Genomic DNA, 17,008 nt, shown 5'->3' on the forward strand with positions numbered 1-17,008 from the left:
TTGGCATTTAAATGCACAAGGAAAGAGTTTCTGAAGAATGTGTCACCTGCCAAGTAGCCTGAAGATTATTATCCTCAGCTGATGAAACTCTAGGGCATAAGGAATTGACACCTGAAGATGGCCTCTCTCTGTCTCTCTGTTTCCTCTCTGTCTCTCTCTGTCTCTGTCTCTGTCTCTCTCTCTCTCTCTTATAAGTCACAATGTAGAAGCTATTAACTGTTATTTATTGATATTAATTTTGTTAAGTTTTTGTTTTGTTTTTAAACATCCTTTCCTAATTGAAATATTCTAGCCAGGCATGATGGTGAACGTTTGTAGTCCTAGCATTCAGGAGGCTGAGGACCCACCAGTTTGAGACCAGCCTGGGGTGCATAGAATTAAAGGCTAGTTTAAGGTATAGTAAAGCCATGTTTTAGGAAAAGAAAAAAAGGAAAGGTGATTGCCCCCCTGCCCCAAAATGGGCATTCTGATAAACTCAGAAATATTCTAGATTTACATCTCTCCCCAGAGCTATATTTTAACAATTGAATATGGCAGAATGATATTTTTAGAATATTTATTTATTTATTTTGGTTTTTCGAGACAGGGTTTCTCTGTGTAGCCCTGGCTGTCCTGGAACTCACTCTGTAGACCAGGCTGGCCTCGAACTCAGAAATCCGTCTGCCTCTGCCTCCCGAGTGCTGGGATTAAAGGCGTGCGCCACCACCGCCCGGCTGTTTTTAGAATTTTTATGTATTAATTAATTTACTTTATATCACGATCCTTGCCTCCCCTCCCTCCTCTCCTCTCAGTTCCTCCTTCAGAATGATTTTTTAAAATATCAGAGCAATAACAAAATTTACTTACCAAGTGTATCCTTGAGTTTTTCAATTTTAAAATAAGCCTCTTAAGGCAGGGGTACTGGTCAATGGTAGACAGCTTGTCTGGCTTGTGTAAGGCCCTGAATTCCTACCTAACATCTTACATTTTTCATAATGCCTATGGACCACAGCCTAATCAATCCTAGGAAACTTAGGGCCGAGTTTATCTTCCTTTTGAGCGGTTGATGGTAGAAAAAGTTATATTTATCGTCCTCCTTCTTTGTTAGGGGTCAGACCCTGGGCTTTGCACAGGCAAGTGCTCTGCCTCGAAGCTACCTCCCGAGCCCCCTGTTTCTGTTTGTGTATGTGGTATGCATATGTGCTTGTGTGGTGCAATATCACATGACTGTCACTGTCCACTGTTTTTCGGAGGCATGTTCTGTTTCTGAACCTGGAGCTCACGATCCTGCTGGTCTGGCTGGCCACCAGTCACCAGGGATCTGCCTGCTTCCATTCCCTACACACCGAGATTATGGATGTGTATCTTTCGGGATCAGGACTCAGGTTTCCATGATTTCCCAATAAATGCTTTCCTGCCTGAGCCCTCACCCTCAGTTAACTCAGCATCACTGGGGTTGCAGGTCTTTGCCATGTGCCCAGTTGTTTCCCTCTGCGTAGTGTTAATGGTGTACTTGTCTGCATTTGCAGGTACTTGAGTAATACAGAAAGCAACCCACCCTTAGGGCCCAGATGCTAAAAAGTGAAATAAATGTCCATTCACTTTTTAAATGAATCTTTTTTTTTTCTTTTATCTTTTTTTTTTTTTTTTTCGAGACAGGGTTTCTCTGTGTAGCCCTGGCTGTCCTGGAACTCACTCTGTAGACCAGGCTGGCCTCCAACTCAGAAATCCGCATGCCTCTGCCTCCCAAGTGCTGGGATTAAAGGCGAGCGCCACCACTGCCCGGCTAAAATGAATCTTATAATCAGCATTTAGACCTACATTTTTAGAAAAGCTTAATTAAAGTATTTTTATCACAATTGCTTAGCAGTTTGGGCTTTTGTATCTTGTGCAAGTTTTGTGCCTTTGAAGTATTTTTTCTTTCTGATAGTGCCTGCTGGTTTCTTTATGGCCGGTTTTAAATTATTTTTCTTTATTAAGTTATCATAATCAAATTGCTTGAGAAAAGAAACTACTGGTTTCTTTCTTTTCTTTTTTTTTTTTTCTTGTAGTTTTTAAATGAGAACCGAAATTGGGAAATACTAAATGACAGTTCTGGTTTGCATCAGAATGAAGGGAAAATAATTCTAAAACTTTACTACCAGTCCCACTTACCAAGTGGAAATAGTCTTAGTGGCTTTACTCCTCTGTGTATCATCAGTACTGCAGTAGTTTTCAAGATTTCCTGCTAAGTCTGCAGCTCTGATGTGGCTAAGACTCAGCACATCTCAATTAGGCTGACCCTTTTGCAAATATCCAAGAGTCATCTGTAGCCAGTGCTTCCCTCATTGGCTGACACAGCTATAACATTGCTCTTTGATGCTTAAAATGTCTTTCTACTCTGAGAGTCTGATTCTCTTGGGATACATGAAAAATCAATCTCTCTCTCTCTTTCTCCTTCCCTCTCTCCCTCCCTCCTTCCCTTTCTTTCTTTCTCCTCCTTTCTTTCTCTCTTTCTTTCTTTCTTTCTTCCTTCTTTTTCTAAGTGCTTCCATTCTCAAACCGAGAAGATTCTGGCAGGAAGACGGTTCTAAGAAGTCTCTTCCTGTTCAGCGGTGACATCAAACTCCTTTAGTGAGCACCCAGTGCTTGTTTATTGAGTATCATAAGATGAATAGAGGGCTCAGTCATTTCCTGGGGTGTCATTGTGACACCTATGTGTTAACACTGTATCAGCGCTTTGTCTACTGAGTCTGTTGGCATTGAGTAGAGAGTACTTGGGAAGGACCTGTGGAACTCTTGAACTCTTGTAAAACGAGTAGGGTACCTGCTGTTGTTGTGTTGAAACCGACTACTTTCTGACCCAGTTTCAAGTATAGCTAATGGTTTTGGAGATGTGGTCCTCTGTAGCATGATGTTTCTTATCAAGGGCAACGTAAATTTTTAGGCAAAATATAGAATGAGAGAGGATATGCTATTTTGGCTTTGAAATCGTGGGAACCCGAATTTAGGTTTGTTAAAAGGAAGTGTGGCAGCTTCATCTAGATACTTGCCAGGAGCTGCTTTGTAGCAGGTGTGGTAAGTCAAATGAAACCATCATGGTTAAGAGCTGAAGTAACATGGAATCCAGCTGACCCATGTGGGGATCAGCCTGACCCAGCGTTGGTCCTGTGTTCTAATAAATTTCCCAATTAAAATTCTTATAATTTAATACAAAAAAATCTTCTTTGATTAGCAAACAGACTTTCTATCTAGAATCCAGTCTTTATAGGACGGCACACTGTAAGACTGCCTGTGGAGTGTTTACAGGAGCAAATGTAGAATTGGAGAAGGTGAATAGACTAATTTTTGTGAAAGAGGTGTGTACATTCTGGTAGTGTTATCATTTGCATTTCAAACTAGACAGTTGTCTATTGGCAGCTTTTGCATTGATAAAAAGAATTCACTTTAGGACTGCAGTTAGATAATTGAAGATATAGGAAGAAAGATACAAAGTATGGAATTTGCAGGAGGACCAGTAGACTGAGCGGCTAGACTGAGCTAATGCATAGCATAAAGCCACAGTTAGGAACAGTGCAAGGTTTTGGCTAAGTGGTACATTGTAGCCATGCCTGGGTGACACCAGAGAACTGACAGATGAGTGTCCATTTGTTTCATCCTAACCACTTTAATACCCATGTATCTTATATAATACACATGTATCTTACACAGTGTAGCTTAGACAATGTAGTAAAACTTTTATTTTTAGAAAGCAGCACTGTAGGTGTAGAGGCAGAATAGTGAGGTGGAGACCTGCTGAGCATCGTAGGTAACTTAAGGTGACCCTGGTTCTAAAACCTGACCAAAAAATTAAATGAAGAAAATTAAAAAAAAAAATTCTTAAAGAAAAACAAGCTAAGTGAAGTAGCATATACCAGCTGTATCAGAGGCTGAGAGAGGGAGCTCACTTGAGCCCTGGGGTCTGGGTTAGCCTGAAAGCACAGTTAGATCCGTTCTGAAAAGAAAATTAAAACACACTGTTTCCTGCAGATTGGCCCTAGTAAATTTATTTTAGTTATTTGAGGAAGAAAACTGATAGCCTGACAATGTTTCCGTTTCTTTAAAAAAGCTTCTTTAATGTTTGAAGTGCTTCCAGAAAGAGATTTCTGACTGAGAAGGTCTAGTGTCTTGTTTGTTTGTTTGTTTGTTTGTTTGCTGGCTGGTTGGTTGGTTGTTTTGATTTTCAAAACTGGGTTTTACTGGGTAGCCCTGGCTATCCTGGAACCCACTTTGTAGACTAAGCTATCTTGTACTCAGTGATTCGCCTGCCTCTGCCTCCCAAGCTCTGGGATTGAAGGTGCATGCCACCACCTCCCGCTGGTCTGGTGTCTTTGAACTGTTATGCCACTTTCCCTTAAGTTTTGAGCCTTATTGGTTTACATTAATACATTAATACAGACTTTGCCTGTGATCACCCCCATGGGAAAATATATTTCCTTCAACAAGGGCCTACTTTTATTTTCTAAGTAATTGGAGTAAGTTATATGGAATATTTAAAAAACATGGTATATTTTAAAATTCTAATGTTTGATGATAGAGATTTCTTAAAGTGTTTTAGGCATGATTTTGAAATTACCATATTTGGAGATAGAAACCTTGTGTCACGTTACCACTGCGGTACTGCACCATGCTATCTCAGGGCTTCCTGTTTTCTGTCATCACTGGCCATTTGGGATAGTGTGTACTTATCAAAATGTTGACAAGTCTCCACTTTCCCCATCACACTGTTCAGTAAGAATTCTGAAACAGTAGCAAATTAGCAACCTTTATTGATACTTGGGCATTGACATTTGGATGGTATCTATTGATTGTAAGAATTTTAATACCGTGTTAACACCATAACACCTTTAATTCCAGCATTTGAGAGAGGCAGAGGCAGTGGAACTCTGTGAGTCCATGGCTATCCTTGCACTACATAGGTAGTAAGACTGTGTCTCCAAAAATGTAAATAAAAAATAATTTTATCCTCACAATATACTTTATCTTTTAAGTATATCTTTTCCCCTAGAAAACTACCACCTAGTAGCTCAGTGTATCCCTTTTCTATATTAGCTGTGTCTTGAGAACTTAGTGTCACTAGGTGGAGGTGCTCTAATTTGCATCAAAGCACAGTAACCTCTTAAGGTACTTGTGGATTTTGAAGTTACTGATTCCTTTAAAATATGTGTACTTTGTGATGCAACGGAATGCTGTTTCCTGGGCATTGAGAGTATTGTTTTGAGATACTTTATTTATTTATTTATTTATTTATTTATTTATTTAGTTTTTCGAGACAGGGTTTCTCTGTGTAGCCCTGGCTGTCCTGGAACTCACTCTGTAGACCAGGCTGGCCTCGAACTCAGAAATCCGCCTGCCTCTGCCTCCCAAGTGCTGGAATTAAAGTCGTGCGCCACCACCGCCTGGCCCTTGAGATACTTTAGTGTCTGCTGTTCTTTGTGTTCTATGCATGCCGAGACCTTTCTGGTTCACAGTTTCTGTCTTTTGCAGGTACAGCTTTACCACTGTAGACTTAGAATGACTAGGCAAACTGAAGTCATTGCTAAAGATTTCTCAAGGAGATTTTAGTCTGTAAAAAGATTTTATTTCCCCCCCCCCCCCGCTCATAAAATATGGAAAAGGTTTATTTAATCCAAGTATAATGTATGTAAGTTTTAAGGAGTCAAGAAAGTAGCCCAAATTATTTCTGCCCTCATACTCAGCATAGACGACAAGAGGAGGTGACCAGGCTTGTAATCCCAGGACTAGAGAGGATGGAGCAGGAAGAACGCCACAAATTGGCAGCATTCTTCCGTTGATACATAGTGAATTTTATTGTTTTGTTGTTTTGTTTTGAGTGCTGGGAACTGAACCCAGGAATTATAAAAACAAAAACAACCAAACAAAACCTTTAAAATTACATTTGTATGTGTTTGTGTGCATGTGTGCATATGCATGTATGTATGTATGTGTTTGTGTCTGTTTGTGTCCCAGAGGTCACATGTAACACAGGCACATATGGAGGTTGAAGAAGAGCCTGTGAGAGTTCTTTCTTTCCTTCCACCAGATAGTTCAGGGACTTGAACTCAGGTTGTCAGGAAGACAGTTGAACAGTAGTTTGTACATCTGATTCTTACAACCCCCAGCCATACTGTGGAGAGCTTTGCTTTTATGAAAGCTGCACCCTCCCTGGCAACCTGAAAAGGTAGAGATGTATAACTAGGTAGAGAGCCAAGTTCTGCCTCAGGAGCCCTTATCCAGGCTGAAGCAACAACTGTACTAGGAATGCCTGCAGATGAACTAAGGATGCTGCGTGTACCTGTGATGCTTTGCCTAAAGCCCAGTGCTTAGAGAAGCCTTTGCTGGGAGTTCACACTGGGCCCTTGCCTTAGGAGTGTCTGTAAGAGATTTTGAAAAAAGAGCCTCACGGTTACTGTGGCACGTTCCCTTTTCTGACTTGTTCCTAGTCTGTCTGCCAAGGAAAGGTGAAAGGTTGGAACACTGCTTGTTGTAAGCCTTAAAAATCTTATTTAGAATGTTCCTCTCATCAATTATTTTTTTTTTATTGGATGTTTTATTTACATTTCCTATGTTGTCCCCTTACCCCATCCCCCACCCACCCAGGAACCCCCAATCCCCTCACCCCTCCTCCTTCTTCTCTGTGGATGTAACCTCTATCTACCCCCCCCATTCCCACCTCCCCACCCTCAAAATTCCCACCCCCTGGGGCGTCCAGCCTTCATGAGGTCAAGGTTCTCTTCTTCCACCTATGCCCAGCAGGGCCCTCCACTTTTACATATTCAGCTGAAGCCCTGGATCCCCCCCTAAGTGCTCCCAGGCTGGTGGTTTAGACCCTGGGAGCTGTGGTTGGTTGGTATTGTTGCTCTCCTCATGGTGCCACAAACCCTTTCAGCTCCTTCAGTCTTCACTCTAACTCCTCCATTGAGAACCCCATGATCAGTTCAATGGCTAGTTGTGAGCATCTGCCTCTCATCAATTATAAAAAGTGATTCTCCAAAGAGAAAAAAAAAAGGTAATTTAAAAAACCCAATTATTGAAAAAAACAAACAGAAAACAAAAACAAAAAAAAACCTTCTTTTCTCCTGTCTAAGAAACTTAAATAAAAGCTTATTTGGCAGTCAGGGTCCATGATGTCGTCTGTCTGTATTGACAAGTGTGATGGATTGGCCAGGAAGAGGGAGACACTCCAGGGGACATGAGGACATTTCTAGCCTACCTATGCCAACTACACATCGATTTGAGGGGAAATGAAAAGGCATAATCTACCAGCCGTCCCACAAAAAAGCACTGGAAAGTGTTCTCTAGCAACGTTTTTATTATTGTTTCCCTTTCTTTAGAGTGTCTAGCCTAGATAACCTGTCTTTACTCTAGAACCTTTTCTCTTTTCCCAAAGCTTTTGTCCAAATACAGTATTTGGGATAACTCATTTCAAAAAAGCACATTAGATGGGTCTTTGTTGTTGGTTTGTTTTGTTTGCTTATTAAGACAAGGTTCACTGTGTAGCCCTGGCTGGCCCAGAACCAGCTGTGTAGATGCTTGTCTGTAGACAGCCTGTCTCTTGCCTCCTGAGTGCTGGGTTAAAGGGAGTGCTACCATGCCTGGCTGCCTTCAGAAATTGTTCTTTATACCTCTCTCTAGAATCTTCAGGATATTTTGTTTGTTTTAAGCATTAGTGTTTGCTCTCTGTGTGCTTTAGAGTGAAGACCCGCTCCTGTGGATGAGTTTTCAGAGTTCGAAGTTAGTCTTGATTTATGATTAGGTAAAGAAGCTTGTGCTTTATACTGAAGAGTGTCTCAGTGCACAGAATGAGCTGGAAATAGGCTTGCGCATACGCATATACTGTAATGAAATAAAGGAGGTGCAAATTGGATACAGGCAGCAAGATTATCTTAGAATAGCAGATACAGAGGTTTGCCTCTGAGATGAGAGCCGAATACTGGCTTCCATGTAACAGTTGGTGATCTCTGCTGTGGTCCAGCTGCGGCCGTGAGCAGGGATAGCTGGGTCTGGCTTCCATGTGACAGTCGGTGATCTCTGCTGTGGTCCAGCTGCGGCCGTGAGCAGGGATAGCTGGGTCTGGAGGTGAAGGTTCAAAGTACAGAGGTATATAGTCCTGGACGCTGTACTAGAAAGGATACTGTGCTGATTCAACAGTTGTCATTTCTGTAGCAGTGTGTGGACTGGCTGTAAGAGATACTGGCAGTGGGATGTTGCAGATGTTGAGATTTATTTGAGAGTGCCAAAGAGAATATTTTGATGCTCAGTAAAACCCTAAGATGTGATGACATGAACTAAATTGAGCAGCAGACAGGAACGTGTCATTATGAATTTGAGACATGAAGAATTATTTGTTCCACAGATATGTGCAGCCACTGTTTTTATTATGTGAGGCAGAAAGGTAGTATTTTCTGAAGATTAATCTAGCTCTGGAATGCAGGAGAGATTGAGGCGAGGCACGGGGAGCCTTTCATTACAGACAGCCTCTGCTCCTTATTTAGAGGAATAGGAGATAAGCTGACGTGGTCTCCACTTAGGTTACAGTTAAATGTTTTTGCCATGTGAAATACTATATTTTACCCAAGTTGAATTAAAGAAATGAATTTTAATTAACCCTAACCCATGCAAGGGAACATATAATATACATATATAAGAAAATCTGCCACTTGGGTGAATAACTTTGAAATGCATAGGCATGAGTGATTCTGGACTTGGTGTTACTGCCTGTGAACTTGGTGGTTGATGATGGAGCCTAGGTAATCTGAATGTCACTAAGTACGGCGTGACTGTGGGGCCAATGCCTACACAGAGAGCACTTGGTATAAGTCCCCACCAAGATATCTGATGAAAAATCAAGTCCCTCAAATATAGACATGGGCCAGTGACAAGACTTAGCAAGTAAAGAGGCTTGCCACCAAGCATAAAGACCTGAGTTCAATCCTGGGGATCATCATGGAAGGAGAGAACCAACTCCCAAAGTTGTTCTCTGACCACCGTATATGATACTTGTGCACGCATGCACACGCACACACACACACTCACTCATGTACACACAAATTCACATGCACACATACCCACAAATACATAAGTAAATTTTTAAAATTGTTTTAATTTTTTAAAAAATATTTTTTTAAAAACTCATTTATGGTTTTATATACTTTAAGTTATTTTTTTTTTTTAAAGAAAGGACATGGACATGCATTCAGATGGTGGTGGTGCACACTTTTAAGCCCAGCACTTGGGAGGCAGAAGCAAGCAGATCTCTGTGAGTTCAAGGGCAGCATGGTCTACAGAATGAGTTCTAGGAAAACCAGGATTACAGAGAAAAACCCTGTCTTGAAAGAAACAAAAACATAAAAGAAAAAAAGAAAGACAATTTATATGAAACCTTTTTGGTGATTATAATTTTTTAATATAATGAGTATATGGAATTAAATTGCTATTGATTATTATCGTTATCCGCAGTAGTAGCAGTAGTATAGATTAGTCCCCGGCTGGCCTGGAACTCAGTAAAGGAAAACAGGCTGGCCTTGAAGTCACAGAAATTCTCCTGCTTCTGCCTCCTGAATGGGAGTTTACCAAAATCTAGATGCCACTCTGTGGGGGAGAGGAGGCTTCGTGAGGACCCTGAATATGAAGTCAAGGTCAGAGAACATGTTTGTAGAGTCCCTTCTGTCCTTTTTGACCTTTATTCTGGGGTGGAGCTGTGGTTGTCAGGTTGGAGTCCAGTGCTTTTGCCTGCTGGGCCATCACCATGCTGGTCTTTAAATGCTACCCTTCCAATTTAGACTCCAGAAAACAGAAGGAAACATTATAAAACAATTGAGTTGTGCTTGTTTCTATGATTGGTACAGCTCTACCATGGAGGTCTCCAACCTGGGCTCTTGAGAACTGGCCTTGTAGAATTTCTCAATTCGGTAGGTCAAAGCAATTATATTGAGACTTTTTTTTTTAAAGAGTCCTAGAGGCTAGAGGAGTATTCAAGCAGTTCTGAGCACTGGCTGCTTAGCCAGGCACAGTGGTGCATGCCTTTAATCCCAGGACTCGAGGTAAAAAATGTGTACTCCTCTTGCAGAGAACTCAAGTTTGTTCCTAACACCTACATCAGATAGCTCACACTTGTCTGTAACTCCAGTTCCCACGCCTCTGGACTCTGTGGGCACCTGCACTCACCACATACAAACCCACACACAGACACAAAGAAGATGGTGGTGGTGATGATGGTCATCATTATCTCATGGGTTTGAGACGCAGGTGAACTAATTATTTGGTAGGTTTACAGGATTAGTAGAAAATAGTTAGGAAGATAGATTCAGAGAGGTTATGAACAGGTGTGTGGGCTTGGGGACATCAGTGAGCGATGTGCTCTTCAGTTATGCCTGAGGGCCTGAACTGGAGTAGGGGAGCATGCATTGAGAGGCAAGCTTGGGCTTCCCATATCTTTCCATCTAGCCAAGCTAATGTGTGCCCAGTTCCTCTGACAGTTCATCTTTCTGTGCTTTGGTCCTGTAGCTTTCCAGCCCTCCTTCTCTGGTTATCTGCTCCTTCATTTCTAATGTGGTCCAGTGTCTTCTTTAAGGATGCCCAAGACAGGCGTCCTGAAGCAGCAGAGTAGTGCAGGGTACTCTCTGTTGATTGGCACAAGGCAGGAGGAAGGTAGGTGTAATCTTTTTTTTTTTTTCCTTATTTGTTGGCAGAACTGAGGACTGATCCTCCAGCCTTGCACATGCTAGGTGAGAGTTCTATCCCTGAACTCTTTCCAGCCAACATTATTTCCAAATTTACCAGCCAGATGTTATTCTACCTCCCCAGTGTGGGATAAGTAAAGAACTGTCAGGAACAAGGACAGTTTCTGCACTGACATACCACGTAAGACATTATCAGCATATGTCCACATCTGCTGCTTTTGGGTAGGGGGCTGCAGTGGGGATCCAGGGGTCTCTTATACACTACACAAGTGCTGCTGCTGAACTGTGTCTACAGCCCTGGCCAGTGCTGCTGCTCATTATGGACTCAAACTCTGGATAATCATCCTGCCTCAGCATCCCAAATACTGGGATTACAGCATGTGCTACCACAGCTGGTTATCTTCTGTGTCTTTCAGGCAGTGTTTCACTCTGTAGCTCAGGCTGGCCTGGAACTCCTATGTAGCCCAAGTTGGCTCAAACTGACAGCAGTCCTGAAGAAAAAAGAAGTTGAAGCCACAGATTTCATCCTTAGGGATTCAGAAATCCAAATCTCCCTGAATTTCTGGTAGAAAATGTAGCATGTTTGTTGACCCCTGTGGGAAACTGTGTGGCGGCTCCTTAATCAGTTCAACAAAAGTATCATTCAGCCTTGCTGCTATACTCCTGAACTATCCTGACCAGAGAGAAACAAATCAGCTTGGTGCTTACTCACCTGGAATGCTGATAGTTACAGGCTAGAGGCAAGAGGAGCAGGAGTCTGGGGCCATCCTTGGTTACATAGCAGATTCAAGGCCAGAGTGGGAAATAATGGGACCCTGCCTTAAATCAATCAAACAAAAACCTGAAAGGCATTCAAATGAAACCTTGGACACAAATATCTGTAACAATATTACTCATAATACTCTAAGAACTACAAGGATGTTTATCAGTTGATGGATGGATACATAAAATATGGCTCTGTCCTTACAGTGAAATATTGAGAATCAAAGGAAATGATGTTTATATTTGATTGCTTTATTTGTCAGTTTGTTATGGTGTAAGAGTTGTGCCATGAGTCACCTGCACAAATAGAACATGACACAACATAGATATTCTGTGGCAGCACCATGATAGGTGAAAATAGTCACAAAAGACTAGGTATTGCATGATCCCATCTGTCCATCTATCCATCCATTTGTCCATCCATCTACCCATCCATCTTTTTTTTTTTTAAATCAGGGTCTATGTACTCCTGGACTTCTCTATGTAAACCAGGCTGGTCTTGAACTCACCAAGATCCACCTGCCTTTGCCTCCTGAGTGCTGGGATTAAAGTGTGTGCCAACACACCTGCTATGATTCCATTTATATGGAATGTCTAGAATAGGTAAATCTATGGGGACAGGCAGACTAGTGGGGTTTTTGGTTTGGGTTTTTTTTGTTGGTTTGTTTGTTTTAGTTTTGGCAGGATCTCACACTGTAGCCCTAGGTTGGCCTGGAACTCACTTCAGCTGGGGCTGCCATTGAGCATGTGCCAGTCTTTCTGCCTCACCGTGGAGGTTAGTGCTTTGAGTGGTTGGGGAAGGCTGTGAGGACACTGGGGAATAGGGAGGGGTCACTAGCTGGATGTGAAGTAAGGGGTCTAAAGGAGATGAAAATGTTCTAGAACAGATCGCTATAGTTCTACCATTTAAGGTGGATGAGTTGCATGATTAGAATTGTGTCTTAGTGACACTGCCACTGAGACATTTAAATGGAAAAAATGAATATAGAGAATGGTAAAAGCCTAGAGAAATACAAAAAGAAAAACATGAGCTTTAAAAAGAATCTCTAATTTTATTTCGGTGAAGGCTAAAAGAAAATAACCTAAGTTTATTTAAGTTCAAGATTCACAAAACCACATTCTGATGTGGCATTGCATCGCTAAAGTCTGCACATCTGTCTATAAACATGGAGCAAAATTAACAAGTCTTGCCTTTGGCACAACACCACAGCTTCCTTTAGGAACTCTTCTTTTAAGAAGAGTTGTGTCCCTTGCTGTATCCAGTTCACTGGGGCTGAGAGGGAGCTGGCTGCACCTGGATCCAGACTCCGGTTGTGTTTCTGAATTTCTTCAGACTGCCCCAAGTTGACTTAATTTTACTGGTATGGTTCTTATTGCCTTATTTGTCAATTTGTTATGGCTTAATAGTTGTATTAAAAGTCATATGCAAGCCGGGCAGTGTTGGTGCATGCATTTAATCCCAGCCTGGTCTACAGAGTTAGTTCCAGGACAGCCAGGGCTACACAGAGAAACTCTGTCTCAACCCCCCCCCCAAAAAAAAAAGCCATATGCACACATAAAGTCAGTTTTTATATCTATTAAGTAAAATTATAAATAAAGTAATAACTATGGCAAACATTTTTAGTAGAGCTATGCAAGAGAGAAGAATCTTCAGTATCTCTATCAAAGCCTGAGATTTTACTCCTGAAGAAATTAAAGTTCACAGGGAATGCATATCACCTAAGCATTTCAAACCAGTTATTAATTGAGCGTGAATTAGAATACAGTTCTCAGTATTTGGAGTCCAGCAGTCTTTTCTTAACTGACTTAATGCAGCACTTTGAATGTACAGGGAAGAGAATCAAGAATTCGGAGCCAGCCTGGGCAACACTTGGTGTGCTTTTCTCATGCTTTCCAGCACTCTCTGCTTATCCGAAGCCCTTACTGAAAGCTTGTCCTTTGCTGCTGGTTTGTACTTGTGTGTTTGTGTCTTGAACTATGATGTCCCAGGATACCAGCTACAATTCTTTTATCCTTTGCCCTACTAACATTCCTTTCCCCCACTTTTCTCTACAGTGAACCTGGTAGAGTGTGCATAGTAGGCACTCAAGGAATGTTTGATAAAGGACATTAATTTTCCTTTAGCAGCAACCCATGGAAACTTGGCCTTTAAAATGCATGGGAGTGCCAACATGGAAACATTTGGTAGTCTTGTTCCAACATGCATTATTGTTAAAGTTTCAGCGATTGAATTGGGTTTTTATGGTGTTAGGATTCATTATGCCCTCCTGTTTTTTATTTTGATGGAACGCTGCCAAGTTATGTAGCTTTTAGGAAGATTTTTTTTTTTTTTAAAGATTTATTTATTTTATTGTGAGTACACTGTAGCTGTCTTCAGACACACCAGAAGAGGGCATCAGATCACATTACGGATGGTTGTGAGCCACCATGTGGTTGCTGGGAATTGAACTCAGGACCTCTGGAAGAGCAGTCAGTGCTCTTAACCACTGAGCCATCTCTCCAGCCCTTTAGGAAGATTTTTAAGGTAGATATTTTCAATTATGATAAGGAAAAGAACATGCCCAGAGGAAATCATTCAGGAAAAAATGCCTTTGTGGCTAGAGATTTTCAGAGTGTTTTCTTTCTGTTTCTATTTTCCTGATGTGTATGTGTGTGTGTGTGTGTGTGTGTGTGTGTGTGTGTGTTACTGAGGATAGATCCTAGGGCTTTGCACATACTAAGTCAAGGTATCTGCCATTAAGCTACTTGCTCCCGGATTTTTTTTTTCTTCTTTTTAAACAGGGCCTTGCTATGTATATAACCCACCCATACTTTAACCTCCTGGTCCTCCCGAGTACTGGAATTACAGGCATGTATCACCACACTCAATTCTTTTTTTTTCTTTTTTTGGTTTTTCAAGACAGGGTTTCTCTGTGTAGCCCTGGCTGTCCTGGAATTCACTCTGTAGACCAGGCTGGCCTCGAACTCCGAAATCCGCCTGCCTCTGCCTCCCAAGTGGTGGGATTAAAGGCGTGTGCCACCACTCAACTCTTTAGAATTGATCATATTTTCCTTTCTTTATATTACCCTTTCTCCTTCCTCTCTGCCTCCTTTTCCCTTCTCTTTCTCCTTCAGTTTCTATTTTTTGGTAGTTAGTTTTGATACCAGGATTTACTCTTGGAACTCTACACATAGCCCAGACTGACCTTGGACTCAGGATCTTCTTCCTGCCTTTGCCTCCCAAACTGAGATTATAGGCTGCACTATCACACACTGCTTGGATCTGGCTCTGATCTAATTTGAGATTAAAACTTCTTCAGAAGTCAATAAACGATGCTACTGTCTTCCCGGTTCACTGTTTCACGCCTCATGTTCACATTGTCCAAGAATGTCTCCGTTTTTACTAGGTGTCATGAGGCCTCACTTTGGCTATAACATGTCAGGAGCATCCTATTAGTAGCATTGATTTTACTATTTTATTTCATTCACTAAGCCATACTTTCACGGCACCACTCGTACACCCTTGTTTTGTAGGCTCTCGACTCACGTCATCCCAGGCATGGAATGTCCTAGGATGATGACGCACTTTTCTGTGTAGGAAGAACAGTCGGGAATGTCTCAAGCATAACTGGAGGAGAAGAAACAAACTGAAAAGCTCAGGTTAAAGTTGGCCCAATTCCATTTGTCTTTCTATTTTAGAATATGACTTAAAGCACCTACTCTGTGTTTTCTTTCCATTTTAGGTACATTCTTTCAATATGCACAGCACAGACATTTGTAATTACAAACTCAAATTTTCTCACATGATATCAGTGAGCAGAATGAGTCCAATAATTTAATTCACTTTAAAACAACTAATGCACATGCACATTTGGGAATTTGCTGCCTTGTTCCAATCATATTTAGTCCCTCGGACAGAAGTACCCTGTTCTCAAGTTTCCCTTGTCTCTCTGTTTCCCACCAGCTAATATTTGGGGGTTTGTTAAGTAAGTTTAAAGTGCCATCTTATGTAATATTTTTGTTTTTTACATCTGTGTCCTTAGGTAAGAGGCAGTGAAAGTGAACTTCTGTAATATTTGTGTTTTTCATCTGTGTCCTTAGGTAAGAGGCAGTGAAAGTGAACTTCTGTAATATTTGTGTTTTCCATCTGTGCCCTTAGGTAAGAGGCAGTGAAAGAGAACTTCTGTAATATTTGTGTTTTACATCTGTGTCCTTAGGTAAGAGGCAGTGAAAGTGAACTTCTGTAATATTTGTGTCTTTCATCTGTGTCCTTAGGTAAGAGGCAGTGAAAGAGAACTTCTAGTTTTATAGTTCAGCTGGACAGGCAGATATTTATACCGTTTATGTGCTCTGGGCTGCTCTGTGGATTGCAGAAGACATTTTCTGATGCCATAAAAGTGTCAGTTCCACTTGAGCGATAATAGCAGCGCATGCATGAAAGAACTTGAAAGAAACCCTACAGCAAGAAAGAATTAAAGATGAGATAGAGTGTCCTGGATCCTGCAATACACAGCTGACTTCACTTAAAAACAGCTCTCTGAAGATGTTTCCGTGTCTGCTGTGTAAGCTCTGCCTTCATTGTGACCAGACCTTCCTAAAGTTAATAGCGTCAGTTTCTCTCCCTGCTTCTCCTAACTTGTCCAAACTCTTCAACATATGATTCACCATCTACTTGTCATGGAGTCTTTGCATTCAGTGACATGACTGGAGTTCTCTGTTGTGTTTACGTCCTGATTCTGAGAACAATATGGCCATGAGTGAGTAACCTAACCTATTATTTCTTAAGTTTCCTTATCTAGGGCATGGCCTTGTCAATAGCAGTTGTATAGTGGGATTGCTATGGAAATACATGAGTTACCAAGAGCACAGTACAGAGTAAGCACCACAGCATTGTTGGTGCTATCCTCATACTCCGATGTTGTAGTCACTCTTCACATAGAATTTCATAATCACTTGCTTCCATAGAGTCATTCATTCGAACCTAAGTTATTGGGTGTTATTTAGTGTGCTGTATAATATCTGTTCATTTCAGCGTGGACTTACTGTCTTGATGTCATGAGAAAATGTGCATTTATCCTGTGGCTTTGAGATCTCTGTTCAGTTCCTCTCAGATCTTTCTTTTTTTCTTTCTTTTCCCTTCCTTTCTCCCTCTCGCTCCAGCCCCACTTGCTCTGGTCCAAAGGTTTTTATTTATTTAATATATGTAAGTGCACTGTAGCTGTCTTCAGACACCCCATAAGAGGGCATCAGATCTCATTACAGATGGTGTGAGCCACCATGTGGTTGCTGGGATTTGAACTCAGGACCTCCAGAAGAGTAGTCAGTGCTCTTAACCACTGAGCCACCAGATATTTCTTTATTGTCCTCAATCAGTTCTCAGTTCTGTCTGCGTGTTCTCCACCAGCTTGTAAGTCAGCTCTTCTCCAAGAGGAATGCTGTTTTTAAATGATAATAGCAATACGTGTAATGTATCTTTAAAATGCCAAGCATCTCACTATCACTAGAAGGTCAACAATTTCACAAATGACCAATCAGATAGTTTAATACTAGAATACAGTATAAAATGACCAATCAGATATTTTACTATT

General features: G+C 41.3%; 1 protein-coding gene across 1 annotated transcript in view; it reads left to right on the top strand.

Annotated features, from left to right (window-relative positions):
• Positions 1-17,008, top strand: part of Cnst (consortin, connexin sorting protein) — an 80,575-nt gene that overhangs the window by 940 nt on the left and 62,627 nt on the right. The window lies entirely within an intron of this gene.

Source organism: Grammomys surdaster, unplaced genomic scaffold (genome assembly GCF_004785775.1).
Source record: "Grammomys surdaster isolate TR1022 unplaced genomic scaffold, NIH_TR_1.0 126051, whole genome shotgun sequence".
NCBI classification, from domain to species: domain Eukaryota; kingdom Metazoa; phylum Chordata; class Mammalia; order Rodentia; family Muridae; genus Grammomys; species Grammomys surdaster.